This window comes from Poecilia formosa, unplaced genomic scaffold (genome assembly GCF_000485575.1).
Source record: "Poecilia formosa unplaced genomic scaffold, Poecilia_formosa-5.1.2 Scaffold245, whole genome shotgun sequence".
Classification (NCBI taxonomy): domain Eukaryota; kingdom Metazoa; phylum Chordata; class Actinopteri; order Cyprinodontiformes; family Poeciliidae; genus Poecilia; species Poecilia formosa.
The window spans coordinates 123408-136333 of record NW_006800184.1 but is presented as its reverse complement, the minus strand read 5'-3'; the positions used below and the strand labels follow the sequence as shown (position 1 = coordinate 136333).

At 37.7% G+C, this 12926-nt stretch overlaps 1 protein-coding gene across 4 annotated transcripts in view; it reads left to right on the top strand.

Annotated features, from left to right (window-relative positions):
* The first annotated feature begins 57 nt into the window (after positions 1-57).
* Positions 58-12926, top strand: part of slco4a1 (solute carrier organic anion transporter family, member 4A1) — a 30678-nt gene continuing 17809 nt past the window's right edge. Inside the window, exon 1 of one of the 4 annotated variants that reach the window (XM_016680537.1) lies at positions 58-201. The gene's annotated coding sequence lies outside the window, so the exon portion shown is untranslated. Of the gene's footprint in view, positions 214-10009; positions 10078-11719; positions 11893-12926 lie in introns of those variants that run through there. The other 3 variants (XM_007569723.2, XM_016680538.1, XM_007569724.2) reach the window with 3 other exon arrangements.

Sequence of the window (12926 nt, the reverse complement as noted above, 5' to 3'; positions counted from 1 at the left end):
ACATCTACACATATGACATCTACTTATTTTTGATACAAATGGAACCCCATAGATAGCGCCACACGGCTGAACATCAGCCTTACAAAGCGCTTACACCGCTCCTCTCAGAGCGACGGGCGCTGATGCAAACGGAGCACATCTGTTGCGTTCCGTCTCCCTTCTGGACGGATCGTTCAATGAAAGGACGCGAGGTTGATGAAGGTCGGTAACAAGGTATGCTGCTGCTTTATTTCCGCGGTGTGAAGGATGCGCTGTTTGGTGCATCAACTGCCTGAGCTGCTCTTATCCTAATGCATTCTGTCTGAAATGTGCTTTAAGAAATATTGGTGAAAATATGAGCATAATCTTACTTATTTATGTAAATAAATAATATGACAGATCATCCTTCAGCATGATCTGTAATATGCAAAGCAGAACTCAGCGCTGGTCGGACAATAACCAGGCTTTTCTGTGTACGTGCCCCTTTTTTGTAGCTGAAATCCGTTTTAAAATGTCATATTGTCTCCAATCGAGATTGACTGTTTTAAAATCGCATTTCTTCAAACCGCTGCAGGACACAGGATCATCCACTCCCTGCATGTGTGTCTGTGGAGGGTTCCCCTCAAAATGAGAACGTCTACCATGCAGTCACGTGTTTTCTGTTCAATTACATATTTTCATTTATTTATATGAGACTCTGCACCTACCGTAGACATGCCGCGTAATGTGTGTGATATTTGGAACCTGGAAGAGGAAGATTATTTCTCTTCCCTCTTGCCCTACGTGTCATTTGGTTTCGCCGGCTGCGCTTTGTTTCATTTGCGGTCTGCAGAACCTGCGCTGCTGTAACCAGACGGCCAGACATGACTGACTGAGCTTGCATCAGGCAGCCCATGCAGCAGAGTAACAGAGGGATTTCCCCTTATGTGACGATGCCGACAAAGTATTTCTGCTCTAATGGTTAAGGAGCCGGAAGCAGACGTGAAAAAAGGAACATTAAGTCGTCTAGTAAAACAGACATAAGCTGCGCATCAGATGAACTAGAGGGTTATTTAGAGGTATGGAGATCTGCTTTATCTCGAAGCTTTTCTAGAGGTTCAACTTCCCTTTCCAAGAATCTTTAAAAAAGTGTTTTGAAATTGGACTGGATGTGCTTTTTTTGTTCTTTAGGAAGCAGAATTTGTCTTAGATCTTATACTTAATAGCTTGCTATTTTGATTTGTTCAAAATGACTGTTTATCAAGGTGAAACATAGGTGTCATAAGAATATTTGAGGCCCTGAGCAGAATTAATTGGGGGTCCAACTCCATGCAAAGGCTAACCTAGATTCTTCCTGCAAGGTTTCCCCCGCTCACGTCAGCAGCAGAATTATTAGAGCAGCTTCAGATTTCAAAATTTAATTTTAATGTAACTTAGTGCCTAGCTTTTTGTCTAATTTAAATGGGTATCATATTTTTTTACAACTTTCTTTTTATTTGTGTTCTGACTTGTGTTTATATGAATGTTAGAAATCAAGGAAAATGTGAAGAAGTGAAAATGGCAAGAAAGGAGCGAAAGCTGAAAGTTGATTCAATATTCAGAATGTGCGTTCATAGAGTGTTGAAGTAAATATCCAAGTTAAAGAAATAACCTTTTGGTAGCCTTCTGCAGCATCATGTTGACACATGCTCACATCATCACTCCCTTTTCTTAAATTAACTTTGTGACCGGAATCATTTCTGTGAATAAGCTCTGGAGTGACGGCAGCAGTAAAGGGAAGCAGCTGAAAGTCTACACATGACCAGTCCACATTTTACTTGGGAGGCTAAAATAATTATTGCTCCTTTTGGTCTACACGTTTTTTTGTTGTTGTTTTTTTTAAACTCTGCCACAGATGACTGTCGTTGTTCATACTGTCGAATCATAAACCATTTGTAACTTTTCGAGACTGATAGATGCCATTGATTTTGATTCTCATCTGCTCTTGAATTAGAGCAGATGCAGCATAATGTGTTGCTTTTGGTATCTTTTAGTCTACTTCAAATGACCAGGTGCATGGTGGCATAGTTGGTAGCACTGTGTCACTTAGAGCAGGAAGGTCCTGGGTTCAGAATTTGGCCTGGGATTTGCGTGCTCTCTCTGGGTACTCTGGTTTACTCCCAGAGTCCAAAATCATGACTCGTACATGACAATTGGTCTCTCTAAGCGATCCTTAGGCGTGTGTGTGTGTGTGTGTGTGTGTGTGCATGGTTGTTTCCCCTTTGTGTGATAGAGTGGGCAGGGTGTACTCTGCCTCTTGGCCAATGACCAGTTGAGATAGGTGGCAGCCCCCCATCACCCTGCCACCCTACAAGGACAAGTGGGTATAGATGATGGATGTTGTCAGGAAGGTCCTATTTTTGATTTTAGAGGTCTGGCAGTAATCGGGCCTGAGAAAGGTTAATGAAATTGAATCACAGAAATCACTGTGAACTTAAGAATTAACAAAAGAACTACTTACCGTTTTACATAGAACCAAGTTGGTTTAGATTGCTTTCTCCATCACTTTAGAACCGCTTCTTTATTTCTTGTACTCAGATGCTTTTCTAGAGCCCTGTGCTTTTTATTTTTCTCCATTTTACCAACTCGGCTTTAAAAGTTGTTGTGCAACCTTCCCATATACAACACAGATCTGTTGTGTGGTGGTGTTCTTTGCAATCTTTGAGGATGTGGTCAAGGTTTAGTTGAGGTAGTTGCAACCCAAACAATCAAAGTGAAGAAAGAGACATCGAGATGGAAGCAGTCAGCAGACGGATGGAAAAGTGTCCCGCAGGTTCACTCTGACTGAAAACACGACTGTGGAAATAAGTCATGTTTGGACAGAGAGTCTGTTGTCACTTTGAACCGACAGGTTCTTGGAACTGTCAATGTTTTTCATATGCTTCATTTGCATACTCTTATCTGATTTGGTGGTGTTATCTTCTGAGAGAGAAAAAAAACACATTCTTTATGAGATGACAGTAAAATTTGCAGGTTTATTTTTAAACTTATCATCTAACTGTCACTCCAGTCATAAACAAGATCCACTCATTTGATCCAACCACCATGGCAGTCAGCTGTAATCTTTCTGGAATATACTTCAACATTCAGCTGTTTGCTTAGAAACACGAACCAGCCCTCTGATCAGAATATGGAAAGTTGGTTGCAGGCATAATGTGTTACAAACCTGTTGAGCAGGATATCAAATATTTGCTCAACTCATCTTTACATTGGTTAGCTGGATGTTTTCTGCTCTCACAACCAGGAATTAAAAGTCATGTTTGTTATACCTACACAGCTGTATGGACATCCGGTGTGTCAATCAATACACTGAGCTCGCGTTGACACAGAACTGTTGCTTTGCAGAAAACAGAGAAGTAATGCTGAGCCGTTATCATGAGCCCAAATATGAAAGCATGAGCTTGATGACAACCTGCCTCCATGTTCGAGACTCTTACTTTGATGTTAGATACTTGACATCAAAGCCTAGAAGATGCTTCTCCCTACTTCTAATTTTATTGTGTGGGAGCATTTTTAGCACCTGGTAGAAAAAAAACAAATGGTGACAGAGTGAAAATCAAGATAAAAAGGATTTTTAGGATACTGTTTACAACAGGTGCATTTCGATTGACCATATAGTTGGTCATTTTTAAAATAATTTTACTTAACGGAAACATGCCAATTAAAAAAATAAAACTTGAGTTTTTGATTAAAAGTTTTGGTGCTAGGATGAAGTGGATTTTCAGCCATATCAAAATTAGTATATTTTACAGAACCGCATCACACATAAAATCAAATGGATGTTACTACTGGCAAACCACAAAGAAGAAGATGATAGGAAGTAGTTAGAGGATCATGGCATGGCATGTTTTTTAATTACTTATGTGAGCAAACTTGTTCACATGATTTCCATAGCTTTATTTATTTATTGGAAACACCCCAATTGCAACAAAAAATTGTGTCTTTTTTTTTTTTTTACTTTAGAAGAATATTGAGTTTTCTCATGTTTGTCATGGAAACACAGCTGTAGTTAAAGTTAACTTCTGTTCTTGAGCTTCCAGTTAGCTAAAGATATATTTTAAAAATCTTCACTGTGTGTCATCTCTTGTTCAAAATGTCGGTTATTCTGTTTCTTTAAAACAGATTTTTTTTAAAATTAATGAAACCTCTTTTCAGTTGGCAACAATTCACGTGTTCACACGCAACATTTCATTTATGACCTACAAAGTATGAAGCAGCTCAGTTAAAGTTTACAGCTGCTCCACAGCTCTCATTCACTTCCATCATATAAACACAGGTCTGATCTCACAACATTATACTGTCACTGTGAGCAATCAGTGTGGCTGAGCATAACATCTAATCCCACAGATCCTGTGTGGGCTCACACTCGGTTAGGTTTAGGCTGAACTGAGCAGTCCTCTATCATAATACAAATTTTTACCAAGTATTCTTGGTCTAGTTTATAGTGCAAATATCTCAGTACACTTTAAAGAAGACAAAACTAACTTACAAGTAACTTTTCAGCAAGAGGTTGCGTTAAGTCAAAAAAAAAAAATCAGTAAAATTGATTAAAAAAAAGTATTAGTTCCACTTGCAGATAATTTCACTTATAACAAAACATGTTCCCTCTAAGTCAAATAATCTGCCAATCTGAAATATTATGGAATTATTGGCTTAAAACAAGCTCCTTGTTGAAAAGTTACTTGTAAGTTAGTTTTGTCTTATTTGAAATGTAAGATATTTAGTAGACTAAATAGCTTAGTGTAATATTTATTAAGACTAAATATTTTAGGATAGATATATTTATTATAAATATCTATTTGGTATAGATATTTAGTATTTAGTGTACTAAATATCTTAACATACTAAGATGTTACTAAGATATTTAGTATCTTAACATCTTAGTATCACATTATCCAATTTGCCGACAAATTGGATAATGTGTCGGCAAGCTTAAAACATTTTATTTCTCATGCTTTGGGCAATATACTCTTTTTACTTTCTGAAATTATGAAGTGCTGAATATTTGTTCTTGAAAGGGCATAGCTGGATGACATTTTTGTGAAAATTGTTAAACTAATGGCAGATCCTGTATGGGTCTTGCCACCAGTGATGTCAGAGTGATTAATATCTGTGTGTGGACTGCTAGAGGTCTGACTCAGTGCTTCCTGCTTTACTCACAGATGCGTTTTTAGGATTGCAAAATAATTTTAGACAGTCATTTTAACCAGAATGACATGGTACAATAACAGTGTGTGTTTTCATGTGGAACCCTACATTTATTTTAATGATACCGCTGTGATCTCACATGGAGTTCTGCTTCTGGACTGATGAGCAGAAGTGATTTGGTTTAATGTGACGAGAGTCTCCGACCCAGTTCACAGAAAGGCATGTTTCTGCGGATGCTCTGTGTGCAGTGAACCTGGACACAAACAAAACAACTTTCAAGCCTCAGCGTCTTAAAAAGAACCCCTCTCGAGTTTCATCTTCAAAGTCAGTAAAGTCATGTTGAATTGTTTGGTTTGACAATGTGGGAGTCCCTATGATTTGCTTGATGTGAGGTTTCAACATTACTGAAGATTCGTTTCAAAAAATAGGTTGTTTGTGGTAGATTTCGTGAAACTACAGAAATCTAGTTCCTGGAAGGTGGACAGTAACCAGATTTGTTTCTCTATGCAATAACCTTTAAGGTCAGGTAGCGACCTCAAAGGTTTAATGTATAGGAGGACCAGTAGTGCAATAGTAGAAGTAGTTTCCAGTCATGATTATACATTGCTTTTGCAAGAAATCACGTCCCATTGGTATTTTAAAGCTTGTAGAGAGAAAATCTCATCTGTTCAAATGAAAGTAAAATATATAATTTTTAAAAAAGGTGAAGTATTATGTAATGTTCAGGCAAATAGTATAATTTTATATCACAATTAAACAACTGTTACCTTCAGTTGTTGTGAAAAATGCTGTATGTATCAACTATGACAAACAAAATTGGACTTTGTAATTTAATGCCTTGAAAATGGGACTCTGTCTCTCTAAAAACTCCTCTGAAACTTCTCGTTTAGGAAGTCATCACTTATCGCTCCTCTATTAACCCTTTAACAGCATTTTTACCAGCGTTGCACTGAGAAGCAGCTCGTATCAGGAGTGCAGTGCAGTTCCACCAGCTGTTTGCTAATTGCTGCTGGCTAGTCTGAACAAGTCATCATACGAACTGCTTCTCAGTCTAATGCACCTAAGAACGGTTGTAAACGACATCACGGAGAAGCATTGTTGTTATGGTGAGCTAATGGAGAATGTCAGAACAATTGGGAGACTTTTTTAAAGAGACAGAGGCCAATTTCAAGACATCAGATGTGAAGTCAAATTTCTTTTAAGTCATATTTGATACAGCCTTTTTAAAACAACTTATAGTAACATGGTTACTTGACTGTGCTATGAAATGGCCCTATGTGCTTGGAAAGTACATAATACATTCCCTTTATAATTCTCATCATCCATCCATTATCTGACACCCTTATCCCATTGGGGTCACAAGGTGTTGCTGGTACCTATCTCCAACGGTCAACCTGACTGGCAACCTGACCCTGGACAGGTTGCCAGTCTATTGCAGAATTCTCATCATATCTAAGCCATTTTCTTTTGTAATCATTGTAATTACTTTTTAAAAATTGCTAGTTTTTGTTTCCTGCATCAAGTTTATAATTTCAGATAAATGAACAGTTTTAAAGACCCATCTTTGACAGGTTACCTTTTTTTTTATTTTTCATCTAAATATTTTTCTGCTTAGTACTGTCTTACTGTTGGGATGATAATCACGTCTTTTGACTCAGATTTTTGAAAATGTTTCCTTACTTGAGATTCAGGTGTTTGCAACTGTACAGTTATTATGCAAGACCTTATTGTGAAAGAACTTAAAACGGCAACAAAAGAAAGTACTTCCTTATTGTCACTCAGTTACAAAGCATCTTTACTTTTCTCAATTTCAACTAATTATATCGCCTTATATTTCCTCCTGAAAAAGTACCTTTTGAAATAATAGCTCTCTCTTCTACTTCTCCAGCAGAGGGCAGTACAGTGCTGGAATGTCTAGAAGATGTAGGTCAGGGCGTTGATGCTTGCTTTGTGTCTGTGTGAGTCTGTAGCTACAGGCAGATTCATTTTTGTTTATCCTTAGTGTAAGCGAAAATGAATCGTTTACACTGCAGTAAAAATGACTTCAAACAATTGGCTGTCCAGCCTGTTCTATGTTCAGTTTAAGGATCTTCAAAAAAGACACTGAACCCGTACATATCCTGATGTTCCTCTGATGTGAGACGGTGAGCATGGCAGAGAGGAAGAAGACTTCTACTTGTGAATATCTACATCAGGCATTCTAATTTCCCGAAATGACTTGGACTGTTGTTTCTTAGAGCTCCAAAAGCCTCTGATCAAAAGTTTTGTTATTAGGGATGGGGATTTATCACATTTCACATCTTTAAGCATTTATCCTGATAAAGTTCTTATCATGATAAGAATTTAAATGTATCGTTGTCAAAATGAATTCCAATTAATGATGTTTAAAAAAGGAGCATTGGATAGTTTTGATCTCCACTTTTATCATAATCACAGTAAAACAATAAAAGTTTAAGCCCATAATCGCCCACTTATAGTTGTTACTACTTTGCTGTTTTAGCTCTTCATCTTTGTATTTTTCCAATGCTGTCACACTGTACAGACTCACCTTCTTATCAAATTCTGCTGCTGAGAAGTTCAAATGATTTCCATCTTACTCCAACACACATTTAGCTGTAGCTCAAAAAGAGTTTGAACTTCTACAACATTTGTTTGGTTCTCGTCTTGTTTCATTTCTGCAGCACGAAATGGTGACACAGAAAGAGGAAGGTAACCAATGTCAGAGGGAACAGTTGGAACGTTTTCATTTAGAGACAAGTGCTAAACGAGCCGGCCTGTCTGTTGCCTGTGGGGACGGTTGGCATTTACTCTCTGAGCTGCAGCCAAGCGGAAGAACGTTACTGGGTCAGTGCCTTCTGAAATCCCACTGCTGCTGCAAACGTGACTGTCTACTTTATAATGGGAGTACTGTAGTACTCCCATTATAAAGTATAATGGGAGTACTATATATATATATATACTTTTTTTTTTCCAAGCAAAAATGAAAAAAAAAAACTACAATATGACTCAAACTCTGAACTTCATATTTTGTTACACTGCAACCACAAACATTCATGTATGTTAGAGTTAGTACATACACAGATTAATTCATGGAAGGCGCTTGGTGAGCAGTTTTCAGCTTTAATGAGCGAACTCGATGGAGGCTAACACTTTGACATCATACGTGTCTTTGTCATAAATTAGCATTTATGATGAATTTAAGGAAAATTGTACATAGGCTTTAAGGCTTGGTGTGAAAATGAAGCATGTTTGTGGAGAAGGACCTCTTGCCTACAGCTGATGATGTGTGATGCTCCGGGGCCTTTTTGTTTTCCAAAGCCACTGAGAACCATGTTAGAGTGTTTGACTTTATGAAACCCTGAAAATATCAGCAGATTTTTTTAAGAAAGAAGTTGGCCTCTGTCACAAAACTGAAAATAGACGTTCAGCTGCCTGATTAAAATCCTGCCGAAGAAAAGGGAACATAAGACAGGACGTCAGACTCTGGAGAGATTGTGGAGGACCGTCACTTATTACTCTTTGTATGAACTATTTATGAATACACAATGTTAGAAAAACATGTAATAAAACATATGTGTGCAATAGAATAAGCAGTAAGAAGTCAGCTAAATAAAGTTGTTATATTCTTTCTCCTCTCAAATTCTCTCTACCTTGGCCTGAGAATGAGCTCAGGGTCAACAGGGACAAATACATAACAGATTTTGCCTCATTTGAGAATGTATGTTTTTCTAATTTTAGGATAAAAGAGCTGGTTCCTGGAATGAAGTAATCAAACACAGCAGCTTGTTCCCAGAGTCAAACCTGCGCTCCTGTTTTACCAGATTGATATTCCAGGACAATAAATATTCTGTCCTAGTGACATCTCACTGCAACAGTGTCAATTAAAGTGATCTCTGAATCAGATAGACAGCTGAAGCCTTGCCTTGTCTTAATATATTTATGCATGGGAGTCTTTCTGGGTTCATACTTCAAAAGCCTTTGTGTACCACAGAGGAAAAACTTCCAATTCCAAAGCAAATAACTTTCCTGTGAGTAGATAAAGGAGCTGGTGGGAAGGACAAAACCCCGTGCTTATTAATATTACAATTCCCCACTCTGATCTCAGCAAGATGGAGATTTGGACCCCAAAAAAAGCCTGTGAGAACATTTCCATTGCTGGCCTCAGAACAACAAACAGTGAGACAGGAAGGTGCTGCCTCATATTAGAGCATTGTTTTGGGCAATGGCCTGGTTCCCCTTTCAGGACACTCCCACTTCTAATCATCCCATCATCAGCTGATATTAATCCACTCCCTGATACCTTCCCATCCAATCACAGCTTGAGTTAAAAGTAAATTCAGTTTTTGAATTTACTTTTTGAATTTACTTCCTCATATATGCTGTCACAGAAAGGCAAACAATAACTTAATGTTATCTGTCAATGTGTCAGTGAAGCACTAATGAGATTCTAATTGGATTGTAGAGATTGCTGACCATACTGAACTTTCTAAACCTCCTGCTGATTACAGGAGAGTGGCTGACCAGACAGTAGAAGTTCAGGCAACGTGTCCCATTCATTTGGCTCTGCTGTTGTTGGGAAGGTCTCTGCCAATCATTTACATTTTTGTACTCAAAATCCTACACTCAAAAGACCATTTAACTGAAATATTTTATATTGCATACATTGTAATTTTGTGCATATTGAAAAACCTTATTAAATGCTACAAAACCATAAAGAATTATATGGGATCACATTCCTGCCAAAACATCCCTAGCAGCTCATGAAGCAATCCCAGCAGTGCATATCTTACTCTTTCCACGGATGTACTTGTCAGTTGGCTCCAGTGACTTTTCTGATTGATCTTATTGGAAGGGGCAGTGCTAAGGAGTGGCAAGGGGCATAACTCACTGGCAGTGTACACTTCTGGAACAAGCAGTTCCTCTTCAAAACAGGTGGTGGCAGCGGTGAAATTTTAAAATGCTGCTATAGGCCTTCAAGGAAATGTTATGTCTGCAGCAAAACATCAATATATGGATGTTTTGCTGCATCGATCGGTCCTTGGCCACCACTGAGTGAGCAGCAGAGTCAACAGATGGGTGGAGGGGTGCGTTTTACCACTTGTCATGCTGTGTTCATGGAGTTATCTACTTTACTGAATAAATGCCCCATTGCAGTTGCCTAACAAGCTCCATAGAGCTTTTGACAGGAGTATCTGTTTTCCTGAATTAAATTTGAAGTCAATGCTTCCTTTTATCCAGATAGGTGTTGATATCGGGGTAAAATTTAACATCGATACCAAGTGGATATTAGTATCAGATTGATACTAACAAAAGACTGATACTTTAGTTTCACATACCCTCTTGAAATGTTATTTTCTTTCATTGTAGTTATATGAAAATAGAAAAGGTTTATCTTTGATTCGCTCTCAAATAACTTTGACACTTTTTCAAACTTAAGACACAATGCTGACAATGTTTTTTTTGTATTTCTATTGTTTCTGTTTATCTTGTTAGCATATCACTAAAGTATTTTGTAGGCAACTGAAAACCTTATCCAAATCCTGTCCTGAGTTTTGACCAAAACACTTCAAAAGTTAAACAATGAAAACACCTAGATGTCAGAATATTGATATTTAACCTTAAATAAGCATCGGTATTTATATTGGGGATACATGGTAACAGACACTCCAAGACCCTCACCTGTCATGAATCGTGGTTTAGATGGTGAGGCAGAATGCAGGCAGGACCCAGGTAGAAGTGAAAGTAATGATTTAATGATGAAAATGTGGCTCAGACAGTCCAGGATACAGGCTGCACGGCAGAGCGGAAGCTAAGGCTGAGCACCGGTAGCTAACAGCATCAATAAACTGACTTACTAGAGCTAAAGCCAACACAGGACTTAACAGTACAACTGTGACGACTAACTGTTACAACAAAACGTGACAAACAACATGACTGACTGACTGACACAAGACAAGGATCTGACAAGGGACAAAGACAACAGGTGGACTTAAATACACAATCAGGGTAATCACAGCAGACGAGACACATCTGGGAACAATCAAAACAGGACAGCACAGACTCGCAGAAACAGAATCTAAGTAAACACAGAAAAACTCAAATCCTCACATCGCCATGTAGTTATTCCCTAAAGTACAGGCAGACTGCACTGCCTAAAATTGTTTTTCCTGCACCTAATTATGAACTTTAGTTTCATGAATTTGCTCCCATGTTACTCACTTACAACCCTTCTCCTCTGAACAAGACAACACAGGTTTTAATGTGAATGCCTTTATTCATTCCTACTCAGGGGTTTTTGGGTCATTAGTGTCTACTTATCATGGCTCATTAGTTTCCTCATTTTGTGAGGGAAGAAAACAATAACCCTGTTTGCTGCTAACAACATGACATACAGTTCATTTAGTACTTCCTATTTGTTTTTCTCTAACTCTGGACAGTGGCTGGTGCCATATTGCTGTTCTTACAAGTTCCAGCACAGGTGAGGAGTTTTTTTTGTTTGTTTTCCTCCAGAGGATTATGTAGACCAGGAGAACTCCTCCCACCCTGTGGGACTGCTCAGTGGGACGGACACTGAGGCCAATCTGCTGATGTGCTGCCTCAGCGCTAGACTTATAAGAGGCTTTGGGAGACAGGCTTAGCACTAGGCATGGATGCCTTTTTCAACTTTCCCTCTCTCCACTTCTCTCCTGCAAATTTTGTCTATTTACTAAACATCACAAGATCTATTTATCACAGAAAAAACTAAAGGTAGGAGACAGGATAAATATTTATTGATATTTTATTTGCATTTCAAAATATGAATCTTTGTAATTGTGATTAATATGACGGAAACAGCCACACTACTCCAACTTGTGTGTTTCTATTTGCATCACAGTAAATGTTTGTGGTAAAAGTGAAAGAAACTACTGTTATTAATAATAATTCTATTTTTCTAAAGCTATAAATTAACTTATCAAAACACTTCTTGAGAACATATTGTGGCATATACGTTGTTTTCTATGTAAAACCTTAAATGTGTAGGTTTATTATTGTGCCAAGTGTAGTTTAAAAACCATTTTTACATTTATCTTATTATTGATTTATTATGCAAATATTGCAGTTAATTATTTCAGCTTCACAGTTTGTCCATGGAATCTGGGTAATGATTCTTTTTTTTTTCTACGTATACCCAAAATGAGCTTTTATCATGTACCAGGTAAATGTTCTGCCTGGGGAGTTTTCTGTGAGTTATTCTTTAACGTTCCAGTCAGTCATGTTGCTTATTTACAAGTTTTAGTAAAAATCATGTTTCATTTGATTTTACTGTAGATTTGAATGTATTCATCAGGCCACATTTCACCTTTACTTAATAGATTGATGCCATTTCTGATCGGGACGTATTGCTTGCTTCATGCTTTCCTTCTGCAAGGTTATCTGGTCAGAATACGTGGTTATCTCATACAAAATACACTATTCCTGGAATGCTTTGAATTCCGGTTTTGTCAAAATCTAACATTTCTGACCCGTGAACTTTGGAAAATGACAATGGATGTTTTGTGGCAGACATAAATATAAAGCATATTTTACACTCAGACATTGTTTCCTGTGGTTGAACCATCCACAAATCCACAAATGAATTGGATTTTGTTGAGAAAAATTATTATTTTAAAAGTTACTTCCAACGTTTTCATCCAAAACTGTGCTCCATTCGATTTCTTCTAAGCAAATTAAAAAATTATCAAAGAAAAGCATGGTGGGAATGTTTCAGAAGGAAACATGAGGAATCTTTGGCTTTAATTAGT